This window comes from Phyllostomus hastatus, unplaced genomic scaffold (genome assembly GCF_019186645.2).
Source record: "Phyllostomus hastatus isolate PE091 unplaced genomic scaffold, TTU_PhHast_1.1 phas_scaffold_78, whole genome shotgun sequence".
In the NCBI taxonomy this organism is placed as follows: domain Eukaryota; kingdom Metazoa; phylum Chordata; class Mammalia; order Chiroptera; family Phyllostomidae; genus Phyllostomus; species Phyllostomus hastatus.
The window spans coordinates 51,312,180-51,325,920 of record NW_025334041.1 but is presented as its reverse complement, the minus strand read 5'-3'; the positions used below and the strand labels follow the sequence as shown (position 1 = coordinate 51,325,920).

Below are 13,741 nucleotides of genomic sequence, written 5' to 3'. Positions count from 1 at the left end.
CTAAGAATGTGTTAACCTGTATCTCACAAGAACCCCATGAAACAAGTACAATTATGACTGTTCTACAGATGGGGAAACTGAGACAAAGAGGGGATAAACAATATCCCCATAGTTAGACAGCTAATAACAAGTAGGGCTGGGATTTGAACCCAAACAATCGGGCTACAGGGCATCTGCTGATTATTTCTATGTGACTGGCTACTAGAGCAGAAACAGGTTCCTTTAGGTTTGAATTAAGATAGAAAAATTTCCTTCTTATTAGGCTAAGAGCTGATGAAGAAAACTGTCTCTTTCCCTGTATACAATTTCTTTCCTTACTCCTATTCTGTTCAAACAATTAATTACAGGGTCCTAACAAACCTACCACACAATTTTTCATGTTGGGAAAAATTTTAAATGCTGGCCTCCCACCCACCAATCAGACATCTGTTATTAAAGTCCATGCCACTTGGTTGGATAAAAGAAATACCAGAACAACAGGCGGCATCCACAGGTGTGCAAAGGAACAACTGGGCAAAGATTTATACAATTCCATGTAATAGCACTTACGTCTCTGGTCTTTATGGAGCTAGCATACTCCAAACTTCTCAATCATAAAAAAGGCAAACTTCAAGGAAATAATTCTCAGGTTTTTACCAATATGAATTCTCCCCAATGCTTAGGATTCTTTTCTTCATAAACTTGTAGATTTTTTGAGGCCTTTATGTCAGCCAAGCAGGCTACAGTTAAGTAATACTTGATTTTCCTTTTAAGTTAATCAAGTTTTAAATAATTACCAATTATAAAATCTGCATAATAAAAAATAGCCAGAGACACTATACCAACATGGTACAATTCAGCCAAAAAGCTAGAAATCCAACACTTCGAAAGCCATGACAACTCACTTGGGTAAACTCTTGGTCTCTGTCAGGCTCTCTCAGGCTGTTTTTGTTTGTTTTCTTTTGTTTTGTTTGAATAACAGCCAGTACCTGCAACATAGTGAGCACCAGGAATGCTGCCAGGCAGTCTGCATGCTCTGTGTCCAATGCTCTCACTGTACCACAGTGCAGGTATCATGCTCCTTTAGCTGATGGGAAGACCAGAGAGGCTCAGAAATATGCCTGAGGCCAATCACAGGGTACTGCCAGGGTCCACAGGATTCCAGGGCCATCTGGAACCTGCTGTTAAACTGTGCTATTTTACCCATTGTACCAAAGGCTCTCTTCCTGGAGCCTTTAAAAATCATTCAGGCCCAGACTTCTTCATAGACCACGCATCAGACTTTAAACAGCCTCCTTCAGTAATTCTAATGTGTAGTCAAGCTTGAGGCCATTAAATGACTGAAAGCTCCTGAGCTTTGGTGCTACTGTCTCTGCTCTCAGGCAGCCAGGAGCCATCACAGGGCCCATCCCACAGGAGAAGATGCTGCATCCTGGAAAGTGTTCTAACCATCGGCCCATCAATTTCATAAGGAAACGGATGGCATGGTCTAAGACATAGGTGTGAGGATGTTCATTCACTAAAGCGCTACTTACAGCAGCCCCAAATTAACCCAGATGCCCCATAAGAAACTAAAACAATAAACAAAAGAATGTCATATGACAGACTACTATACATCTTCAAAACATGTAGATTACTTAAAGAAATGAAATATCAATCAGGAAGTGTTGTTGAAAAATAATGTGCATAGAAGAACCCTACTAAAATTGTTTGATAATACCTTCATGTGGCTCCAAGAACAAAACACTCTAAAAATGCATTAAGAAATCCTGCTCCAGCCTCTGTTCCTACCTCCCCAACCTCTTACAGGTCACACTTTTGTTTCTTGGGCATCCTTCTAGGTTTTGTTATGCATCTATGAATATGCATATGTCAACATATATGCATGTGTGTATATATTATAATTTCCCCCTTAATACACAAATGTAGTAAACAATATACATTATGCTGCACTACTCCCTTTACTTACACATATTAGAGCTCTTATGTCAGTGTATAGATCATTTAGTTGTATATTTACCTTGGAATATAGAGTACTTTATAAAACCACAGGCACAGTCATAGACATGAAACAAATGTTCAATATATGGTAGTTGGGTAAAAAAAAAGTGATTGCATATTTTTCTATTTTCTCCAATGAATCTTTTAAAAGTAAAATATATATTAGAGTTAAAACAACATCTCATTTAAAATTGGGAAGATTTTATTTGTTGCAATCAGCTTCAGGTTCTATGGAACAGGTTCTTTTGGAAATGAAGTAGAGGTTCTCATTTAGAAACAAAATAAGACCAATAAGATACAATTAATATCAAATTATATTTGATCTACTCCTTGGTTTTTATTAATTTGGTCAGACTTCTTAAAGCCAAGTACTCGGCCTGCTATGTAAAGCAACAATTTTCAAGTGGTGTGCCACAAGAATTCTTAAAACATGTAATACCTGACTGTTAGTCAGGGGCAATGAGCTCTTTTTCTTATATTGTCATTAAAAAAAAAGACAACAGCCAATTGAACAATAGCACTCTGACATTGAATGCCCTATCTTGAACCATAAATATGTAAATCATATAACAGACTTTCATCTTATTGGTCATATCACATAATAAGGCTGTGTCTGACTGGTTAAGTAGTAGTACCAGAAATCCTCATCTACAAGTATAGCCCCATAATTTTTTGAAATGTCACTCTGAGCACTAAAAGTAGGCAATTACTATTATTATTTTTGGTAAATCAATCAAAACTATATGTATTTTTGTCAGATCAATAAAATTATAGTTTTTGGTATGCCACAGATTTTTAATAGTTTATGTGTGCCATGAGATGAAAAATGTTGAAAATCTCTGACTTAGTGGAAACTACTTCTGCATTGGGAAAGTTAGGAGCATAGAGGATACTTGAAAATCACTGAACACTTTGTGCAGCCAGTTTCACAGAGGCAGCATTTCCTATCCCACCAAACTTCTTAGCAACTTCCTTCCTCAGCTCAACCTGGGCTGCTCTGAAACAGGCAGTAAGGGAAGGAGAGCAAAGGTGGTAGAGGCGACAGAGTGGCTGGTGGGAGGGTGCTGCTGTGGCTGATGGTGCTTTAGTTTCTCAGGCTTCTTTTGTTGAGGTGCTCTGGCAATGTGGTTGATTCGTGGAAAATGTTCAAAGTCAAACCAGCCCCTACTAGTTAGGTCTGTGCAAGCAGTGGTTTGGGTGTTATAAGATAAAATAAGGGCAGTTAAACCACAACCAAATTTTTTCACATTGGAGAGACCACAGGTAATGTAAAGAAAATAGCCTTTTACATACACAAGCAGGTGATTATTTACAGACATATTCTTAGGCTGTGAGTAGAGGTTGCCCACTTTTTTAATCCTCACCTGCAGACATATTTATTGACTTTAGTGAGAGAAGAGAGATACAGAGAAAGACAAAGAGACAATGATGTGAGAGAAACATTCACCTGTTTCCTCCCATATGTGCCCTGACCTGGTATTGGGCTCAAACCTGAAAACTTTTAATGTTCGGGAACAATGGTCCAAGCAACTGACCACCCAGCCTGGGTTCTCCATTTTTTATATGCAAAAGTGACTCCAGTTAGCTACTATGTGAGGTGGAAATCTCATGTCCAGGACTGTTCAGATGCTGCACCATCAATCCAACATGAACCTGGTTGGGAGGAAAGAGCAGACAGCACTAAGCTAATCCTAACATTACACCAAATAACTGTGCTTTTCCATGGAATGTGATTTACTGCGGCTTGTGCCTTGAGTTTCATTTTCTCAGTGTGGACAGAGTGACCCAAGACCTGTGGCTGTGAACTTCATGGCACAGACAGACTATAGGTGTGGGCAACAGGGATGAGCTTTTCCCTTCACAGGAACACAGAGATAGCAAGGCCCTAATTTCAACTGTTACTGAATGTCATATACTGAATCATGTAAGTTCCTCTAAAGGGACAAAAAGACTTCAATGTCAACCTGAGCAAAGCTTAATAGAGGATATGAACATCAGATAAAAGTGTGATTGGGGTGAAGTAGAAGAGGGCTATTCAGCAATGTGAACATAGAGGCCAAATACTCCCATCCATACCCCACCCCGGCATAATACAGAGTGGGTACCCAGGCTCCCACCTCCATCTATGTAGTCCTGGGAGAAGAATAGCTCTATTGTGCAGATCATTGCTTCAGGCTTTCATAGTCTGACTTCATGACACATTCATGTCAGACACTTCATTCTTCTTGGTCTGTGCTCTGAGAGGCCACTTCTTGGAACCTTGGTTTTTTATGATGATTGGCCTTATTGCATTGCTTTAACGCAGGATGTTTCAGTGACAAATATGTCTGAGGTTAAATTAATACAGTGACATCAGCTTAGGTATTATTTGAGCACTTGGTGTGTATGTGAGTCCACTCCTAAGACAAAGCATTCTCACCATTATAATACTATTGATTTCCTTAGGTTCTAGTCCCAAGGCCACCCTGGAGCTGCCCATCATTGTTTCTCCACCATAGGAAGCTCTTCCTGGTTAGGTTCCAGCCCTGCTCAGTAAGCCTCTGGGAGGCATTTCTGTCATTTGGCCCAATCTTTTTTCCTTTTTTAAAAAAAAGGATTTTATTTATTTATTTTTTAGAAAGGGAAAGGGATAGAGAGAGAGAGGGAAACTTCAATGTGTGGTTGCCTTTTGTGCATCCCCCTCACTGAAGACCTGGTCCACAACCCTGGCATCTGCCATAGACTGGGAATTGAACTGGTAACCCTTAAGTTTGCAGGCCGGCATTCATTCCACAGAGCCTCACTAGTCAGGGATGGCCCATTGTTAGAACAAGTATGCATGGAGTTGATTTGATCTGCACAAAAGACAGTTCCCACCCAAACCAGCGCCATTACCATGAGGCAGAGAGTTTTTCATAAATGACACATGAATAAAAAAAAGCAAATAGACATGCTTCCTTCCTACGAAGCATTAATATAATAATTCACATTTAAAATATAGCTCACAATACAATTTAGTTTATTTTAATTCAAAGTAGCCAAACACGAAGGGAAAATGATGGCAATGATTTCATAGTGTGGTTTCACATAAGATGACTCAGACTGTTTCAGAATAAGTCTGCTAAGAGAAAGATACTGTTGGGTTGGCTGAAAAGTCCATTTAAATTTTTCTGTTAAATAAAAGACACAGTTTTCATTTTTACCAATAACTTCATTCATTTGGGTACTTTGAGTCTGTCTGACATCTCCTGCATGGAGAACATTGACTGTTCTCAATTAATGTCTCAATTTGATCACTATCTGTGATCAATTCAATTGGTCTACCCAACAATGAAGCATCAACCAGTGAGAAATCTCCAGCATAAATCTTCATAAACCACTTTGGACATGTTCAATCAGTCACCACACCTTCCACGTGCTGCACAAACCATTTTGAATTTCAGTTGTGTGTATACCTTTCTTGAAATAATAAAGCATGATATGCTCAAAATGTATATTTTCTCCATTTTCAATATTGAAATAGTTATACAAAAATTCAACAATTTTGATAAGTCTTTTTTTAAATACACGCTGATATGACAGCTGTCACAATGCAATCCAACAAAATTGTTTTAAATGAGGTTAAACACAACTAAGAACCCCTAAAGCTAAACTGAAATTTTTGACAGAAGCAATATTTCATGATAAAATAATCCAACATGTCTGGTGACATTTTATATCTATTTATAACCCCCCTTGCTTCCCTTTGGGAATTCCAACACTTTTGGCCAAATTCATAATGCAAAACAAGAAAAATAAAACTAGTAATTTTAATAGGTGGGATTTTATGACATTTTAAGTTGTACAAAAAGTACATTTGCATGAGCTAAAAAACACAAATAAAATATAAGGTGTTAAAAAGAAATACAAAAGAAATTGCATGAAACAAAATAATTCCATTCTGTGAATCCAAATAAAAGATATTTTTCTTACTAAAAATGTGTTACTGTAATATATTAAGGAGTCTGTTACTAGGAATACAGCATAAGACCTTTCTGCAACTATTCATTACAGATCAGACTCAGTCCCACTGCACATGGGATGGATCATTATGTTATCTCACCTGCCAAAAACAGATTACTAAGTGCATGTGAACATAGTACAGTGTCTGTGAAGTATTACAATACATGGATTCTTTACTCACCAATCAATCAAGTCAGCAGTGGATGTCACCACTTCAACTTTCCATAGGGAGACCCCATCTCCAGTCCTTTGTGCCCTCCAGTCATTTTCACTCAGAGTTTTTCACATTTTGAAAACTAATTCTCAAACACAAAAGTATTTGAGAAGTACTTTTACAAGGAGGTATGCTACACTTTGCCTTATGTTTTTATCACAAAGTCTGTGTACAGAAGATGGGCTGTATTACAAACACTTAAAGGGTAATTGGTGTGGACACAAGAATTTATTTCAGTGCATTTTAGAAAAGATCAACTCTTCACATGCCCACATTTGTTTTTTTTATTTTGTTATTTTTTAAATTGCTGTTCAAGTACAGTTTTCTGCCTCTTCCCCCGTCCAGTCCAACCTCCCAGCGCTCCCCACCTCCCTTCCATTTCCATCCCTGCTCCTGTTATTGTCCATATGTCCTTTATAATTGTTTCTGTAAACCCTCCCCCTTTCCCCCAGAAATTCCCTCCCCTCTCTTCTCTGGTCATTGTCAACCTGTTCTCTATTTCAGTGTCTTTGGTTACATTTTCCTTGTTTGTTTGTTTTGTTGATTAGGTTCCTGTTAAAAGTGAGATCATATGGTATTTGTCTTTCATCGCCTGGCTTATCTCACTCAGCATAATGCTTTCTAGCTCCATCCATATTGTTGCAAAGGGTAGGAGCTTCTTTCTTTCTGCTGCATAGAATTCCATTGTGTAAATGTACCATAGTTTTTTGATCCATTCATTTACTAATGAGCACCTAGGTTGCTTCCAACACTTGGCTATTGTAAACTGTGCTGCTATGAACATTGGGGTGCATAGGTTCTTTTGGATTGGTGTTTCAGGGTTCTTATGACATAATCCTAGCAGTGAAATTGCTGGGTCAAAAGGCAGATCCATTGTTGGATTTCTTAGAAAATTTCATGCTGTTTTCCATAGTGGTTGTACCAGTCTGCAATCCCACCAGCAGTGAGTACACTAGGGTTCACTTTTCTCCACAACCTCTCCAACACTTGTTGTTTGTTGCTTTGTTTATGATGGCCATTCTGACTGGTGTGAAGTGGTATCTCATTGGGGTTTTAGTTTGCATCTCTCTGATAGCTAGTGATGTTGAAGATTGTTTCACGTGTCTCTGGATCCTCTGTATGTCCTCCTTGGAGAAGTGTCTGTTCAAGTCCTTTGCCCATTTTTTAATTGGGTTGCTTGTCTTCTTAGAGTGGAGTCATGTAAGTTCTTTATATATTTTGGAGATTAAACACTTGTCACAGGTATCATTGGCAACATGTTTTCCCATACAGTTGGTTCTCTTTTCATTTCAATACTATTCTCTTTAGCTCTGCAGAAGCTTTTTATTTTGATGAGATCCCATTTGTTTATTCTTTCCTTTATGTCCCTTGCTCTAGGGGACATATCAGTAAAAATTTTGTTGTGTGAAATATCTGAGATTTTCCTGCCTATGTTCTCCTCTAGGACTTTAATGGTGTCACAGTTTATATTTAAATCTTTTATCCATCTTGAATTTATTTTTGTGTATGGTGTAAATTGGTGCCCAAGTTTCATTTTTTTGCATGTAGCTGTCCAGTTCTCCCAACACCATTTGTTGAAGAGGCTATTTTTACTCCACTTTATGTTGCTGCCTCCTTTGTCAAATATTTGACCATAGAGACTTGGGTTTATTTCTGAGCTCTCTGTTCTGTTCAACTGGTCCATGTGCTTGTTTTTACGACAGTACCAGGTTGTTTTGATTATAGTAGACTTGTAATACAGTTTGTAATGTCAGGTATTATGATCCCTCCCACTTTGGTCTTCTTTCTCAAAATTGCAGCAGCTATTCGGGGTCATTTATGGTTCCATATAAATTTTTGAAGTGTTTGTTCTAGGTCTGTGAAATATGCCATTGGTGCTGTAATAGGTATTGTGTCGAATCTGTAAATTGCTTTGGGTAGTGTGGACATTTTGAAGATGTTAATTCTTCTGATCCATGAACATGGTATATGTTTCCATTTGTTTGTGTCTTCCTTGATTTCTTTCTTCAGTGTTGTGTAGTTTTCTGAATACAGGTCTTTTACCTCTTTGGTTAGGTTTATTCCCAGGTATTTTATTTTTCTTTTTGCTGTTTCAAATGGGATTTTTTTTTCTTGATTTCTGCTTCTACTGTTTCATTGTTGGTGTAAAGAATGCCTTTTATTTCTGGATATTGACTTTGTATCCTGCTGTTTTGCCAAATTCATTTATTAGGTAGAGCAGTTTTGGGGTGGAGTCTATAGGATTTTCTGTGTATACTATCATGTCATCTGCAAACAATAACAGTTTTGTTTCCTCCTTTCCAATTTGGATGCCTTTTATTTCTTTTTCTTGTCTGATTCTGTTTCTAGGACTTCCAATACTATGTTGAATAGAAGTGGTGACAGTGGACAACTTTGTCTTGTTCCTGATCTTAGTGGAAAAGATTTTAGATTTTGCCCATTGAGTATGATGTTGGCTGTAGGTCTCTCATATATGGCCTTTATTATGTTGAGGAATGCTCCCTCTATTCCCACTTTGCTGAGTGTTTTTATCATAAATGGGTGCTGTACCTTATCAAATGCTTTTTCTGCATCTATTGATATGGTCATGTTGTTTTTGTCTTTGCTTTTGTTTATGTGATATATGACATTTACTGATTTGCAAATATTGTACCATCCTTGCATCCCTGGAATGCATCCCACTTGGTCATGGTGTATGATCTTTTTAATGTATTGATGGATGCAGTTTGCTAATATCTTGTTGAGTATTTTAGCATCTATGTTCATCAGCGATATTGGCCTGAAGTTGTCTGTCTTTGTTGTGTCTTTATCTGGTTTTGGGATTAGGATGATGTTGGCCTCATAGAAAGAGTTTGGAAGTCTTCCATCACTTTGGATTTTTTGGAATAGTCTGTGAATGATAAGGGTTAGCTCTTCCTTAAATGCTTTGTAGAATTCTCCTGTGAAACCATCTGGACCCGGGCTTTTGTGTGTCAGGAGCTTTTTGATTACTGCTTCAATTTCATCTGCTATTATTGGTCTGTACATGCTTTTGCTTCATCTTCATTGAGTTTTGGAAGATTATATTTTTCTAGAAATTTGTCCATTTCACCTAGGTTTTCAGATTTTTTGGTATATAGTTCTTCATAGTAATATCTTACAGTCCTTTGTATATCTGTGGTGTTAGTTGTAATCTCTCCTCTTTCATTTCTGGTTGTGTTTATTTGGGTCCTCTCTCTTTTTTTCTTGATGAGTCTGCTTAAAGGCTTGTTGATTTTGTTTCTCTTTTCAAAGAACCAGCTCCTGGTTTCACTGATCCTTAGAATTGTGCTTTTAGTCTCTATGTCATTTAATTATGCTCTGTTCATGGTTATCTCCTTCCTTCTACTTGCTTTAGTCCATCTTTGTTGTTGTTCCTTGAGTTCTTGAAGGCATAGGGTTAGGTTATTTATTTGAAATGTTTCTATCTTTTTTAGGTAGGCCTGTATCTCTATGAACATCCCTCTCAGGACTGCCTTTGCTGTGTCCCATAAGTTTTGGGTTGTTGTGAGTTCATTTTCATTTGTTTCCAGCAACTTTTTTATTTCTTCCCTAATTTCATTCTTGACCCATTTATTGTTTAATAGTGCGCTATTCAATCTCCATGATTTTGAGTGTTTTGTGTTTTTTCCTTGGGGTTTGTTTCTAGTTTCAGGCCCTTGTGGTCTGAGATAATGCTTGGTATGATTTCAATTTTCTTGAATTTGTTGAGGCTTGTTTTGTGTCCTTTCATGTGGTCTATCTTTGAAAATGTTCCATGTGCATTTGAAAAGAATGTGTATTTAGCTTCTTTAGGATGAAGGGCTCTATATATATCAGTTAAGTCCATTTCATCTAGGGCATTGTTCAATGCCACAATATTTTTGTTGATATTTTGTTTGGAAGATCTGTCCATTTTTGACAGTGGGGTGTTAAAATCCCCCACTATAATTGTGTTGCTGTCCATATCTTTCTTGAAGTCCTCTAAGACTTTCTTTATGTATTTGGGTGCTCCTATGTTGGGTGCATAGATATTTACAATGTTTATGTCTTCTTGGTGGATTCTTCATTTGAGTATTATGAAGTGACCCTCGAGGTCTCTTTATGGCAGTTTTTTTGAAGTCTGTTTTGTCTGATATGAGTATGGCTACCCTGGCTTTTTTTCCCTGTCCATGTGCTTGGAAAATTTGTTTCCAGCTCTTCACCTTCAGCGTGTGCAGGTATTTTGTCCTAAGGTGGGTCTCTTTTAAGCAGCATATGTGTGGGTCATGCTTTCTTATCCATTCAGCTATTCTATGTCTTTTGATTGGAGCATATAATACATTTACATTTAAGGTTATTATTGATAGGTACTTATTCATTGCCATTTTCATACCTGTGTTCCTCTCTGTCTCTCTTTTTTCCTTACTTTACTTAGATCAGCCCCTTTAGCATCTTTTGCAGAGCTGGTTTGGTGGAGGTGTATTCTTTTAGACTTCTTTTGTCTGGGAAGCTCCTTATTTGGCCTTCTATCTTGGTTGAGAGCCTTACTGGGTAAAGTAGCCTTGGTTGCAGACCTCTGGTTCTCATTACTTGGAATATTTTTTGCCATTCTCTTCTGACTTGGAGCGTTTCTATTGAGAAGTCAGCTGCTAACTTTATCAGGGCTCCCTTGTATGTTACTTCCTGTTTCTCCCTTGCAGCTTTTAAGATTCTCTCCTTATTTTGGAATTTTGTCATCTTAATTATGATGTATCTTGAAGTGGGCCTCTTTTGGTTCCCCTTGCTTGGGACTCTCTGTGTTCCCTGGATTTGTGTGGCTTTTTCTCTCATTGAATTAGGAAAGTTTTCCATCATTACTTTTTCAAATAGGTATTCTATCCCTTGCCCTTCTTCTTCTGGTATCCCTATTATACTGATATTATTATGTTGCATATTGTCTTACATTTCTCTTAATCCCTCTTCATTCTTTCTGAGCCTCTTTTCCTTTTCTTGCCTTTTCAGTATTTTTTTTTTACTTTTCCTACAGCTCGCAGATCCAATCTTCTGCTTCATCAATCCTGCTTTTGATTCCTTCTGCTGTGTTCTTCAGTTCAGAAATTGTATTTTTCATTTTCTCTTGGCCTTTGTTGACAGTTTCTATTTCCTTTTTCATTTTGATATAGTTTGCAGTGAGTTCATTGTAGTTTCCCTGTAGTTTCTGGTAGCTCATTGTGACCTCATTGAGTTTACTGATAACCATTGCTTTGAACTCAATATCTGATTGTTGAGTTGTGTCTATTTCCTTTAGCATTCTTTCTAAAGTTTCCTTCTTTCCTTTCAATTGGGGATTGTTTCTTTGTCTTTCCATTGTTTGTGAGACTCTTCTCATTAGCTTCAGCTTCTTAAATTGATCTGTTCTTGCTCCCTGGGTTTATGGTGTAAACTTCTGTGTTAGAATACCTGTGAGATTCAGTTGTGTAATCTCCTTGATCTCCTGATCTCACTGGTCTTGGGCTGTCATTTAAGTTGGCTCTGTGTTTGTCTTTGTGTTTTGATTGTTATTCAGTCTTTCTTTGGTGGGTCCTTCCCACCAGCTGGTTAACTGAGAGTCACTCTGTTCACCACCTCCTGTATTTTGTTATGCTGGTTGTGTTGAAGCTGGTTCTTCCATGTGTACAAGGTTTTGAGGATTCTCTCTTGCTCTTCTTCAGTTGTTTGTATTGAGTAGTATCTATCTCCACTATTTAGTTGCATTTCCAGACAGGTCCTGGATTGAAGTTTGTGTGGTATCCACTCCCTCCTTCACCCTCTTCTGTTGTTATCTGTTGGTGATTCCTTTGTTGTTGGGTTTCTTCTTCCAGTGGGTATCCTGGTGTTCACCACTTCCACCTACTCTTTTTTGTGATCAGTTGGAGGAGTAAGGCAAAATGGTTTAAGACAGCAAGAGAGTATTCTATGATATTTATAGTAGCAGCTGGTAGAGAAGAGATAGGAGATCCTTTGGTTATGTATAATGTTAACCATGATCTTCCACCCAACTAGTCAATTTGTAGAAAGGGTGGAAAGAAGATAAGACACTTGTTGGGGCGGGGAAGGATTGTGAGTTGGATCTAGAAAGCAGTGAGGTTATGGGAGGTCAGATTCTGAGGTAAGGTGAGAGTAAAGGATAGTAAATAGGTATAGTGTGTGAGAGAATACAGTTAACCACTACAGTAATAGAGTTCAGGAAACTTAAGTGGGCTAAAATCCAAGAGGGGTGTTTGAAATATTTACAATTGTATGGAATGGCTATTATTTACAATAATATTAGAGAAACAATCATATAACAGAATCTATGTGATCTGGATAACAAGAATAGGGAGTATAGGACCTTGAGTAGTGTTTTAAAGGATCACAAGTGATGAAGGACAGTAAATTAGCAATACACTATGAAAGAGAGAACAGGGGAAACCTGTCAAATAATACAATATAACCAGCCAAGCAAAGAAGACTATACAGAAAGAAGAGGAATACAAAAATGCTATTAAAATAAAAGATGTAAGAATAATGAAAAAATAATAATACAAATATGCCATAACTTACAGGTTCTCTGTAATAACAAAGCAAATTTTGTCTCACTGTCTCAACTGTTCAGATACCCCCTCTTTGGGTCCAACTCTGGTCTTTTCACAGTTCCAGGTTTTTTTGTCTCACTTATGCATAGTTAAAAGAATAAAAGGCAGAAGAAGGGAGGAAGAAGAGATAAAACTGGAGAGAAAGAAGAAGGAATAAAAAAAGAAAGAAGGAAAGAAAGTAAAAAGGTATTGAAAGATAAAACAATAGTAAAAATTTAAAAAATAAAAGATTACTTAAAAAAAAACAAAAAAACCTCTTGTTCGTTTCAAACTGGTCAAAGCAGTTTTTCTGGTCTTGCTGGCTGCAGCAGGCTGAGGGGCAACTGGTATGGCTTTTCTCCCTTCGGATCTGCACTCAGCCTGTCTTGTGCACACTCTCCCCAGAGCTAGCCTGGCGCCTCTTTCCAAGGCCCTGGGTGTGGAATTCAGGTCTTCCTGAGAGCACTCTTTCCCCGGGGTTACCGCTGTGGACTGGGGTGTGGGTGCTAGCTCACCCAGCCTGCCTTGGTCCCATGTGTTTGGGTGTGTGCTCTTCCAGTGCTATGGGGGTGTGCATGGCCTTTGGAGCAAACTTCTGTACAACCTCAGGATCGCTGCCTGGCTGGGTGGGGAGGAGGCCAATCAGCTGTTGCAGGAGAATTCCCTAGTTTTTTTCCTGGGAAATTCCTCCTATTCAAGCCTGCCGCTCCATACAATCCAATTCTCCAGCCAAACCAGTGATTATCAGGGTCAGTGCCCATCACTGCATGATTCTCAACTCTCCCAAGCCAGTGTCCACAAACTCTGCCAGTGATCACAATCCCTGTGTGTTTGCCCCTTTGTCCTTATTCCCCTCTGCGACTTCAAGCAACCAAGTCTCTCCCAGTGCTGTTTAAAACTTGATTGGCCAGAAAAGGAGGAAGCAGTTGACCTGGCTCTCTCCCAAGGACTCTGTGGCAGATCCAGGCACCCGGCCTGGGGCTGCAGCCACCCTGGACCCCGAGCTTGTCCCTGG

The 13,741-nt window shown here is 38.4% G+C and overlaps 1 protein-coding gene across 3 annotated transcripts in view; it reads right to left on the bottom strand.

Moving 5' to 3' along the window:
• Positions 1 to 6,171: 6,171 nt before the first annotated feature.
• Positions 6,172 to 13,741, bottom strand: part of STARD3NL (STARD3 N-terminal like) — a 182,603-nt gene continuing 175,033 nt past the window's right edge. For all 3 annotated transcript variants that reach the window (XM_045826996.1, XM_045826998.1, XM_045826999.1), the window contains one exon: positions 6,172 to 6,248. The gene's annotated coding sequence lies outside the window, so the exon portion shown is untranslated. The remainder of the gene's footprint in view (positions 6,249 to 13,741) is intronic.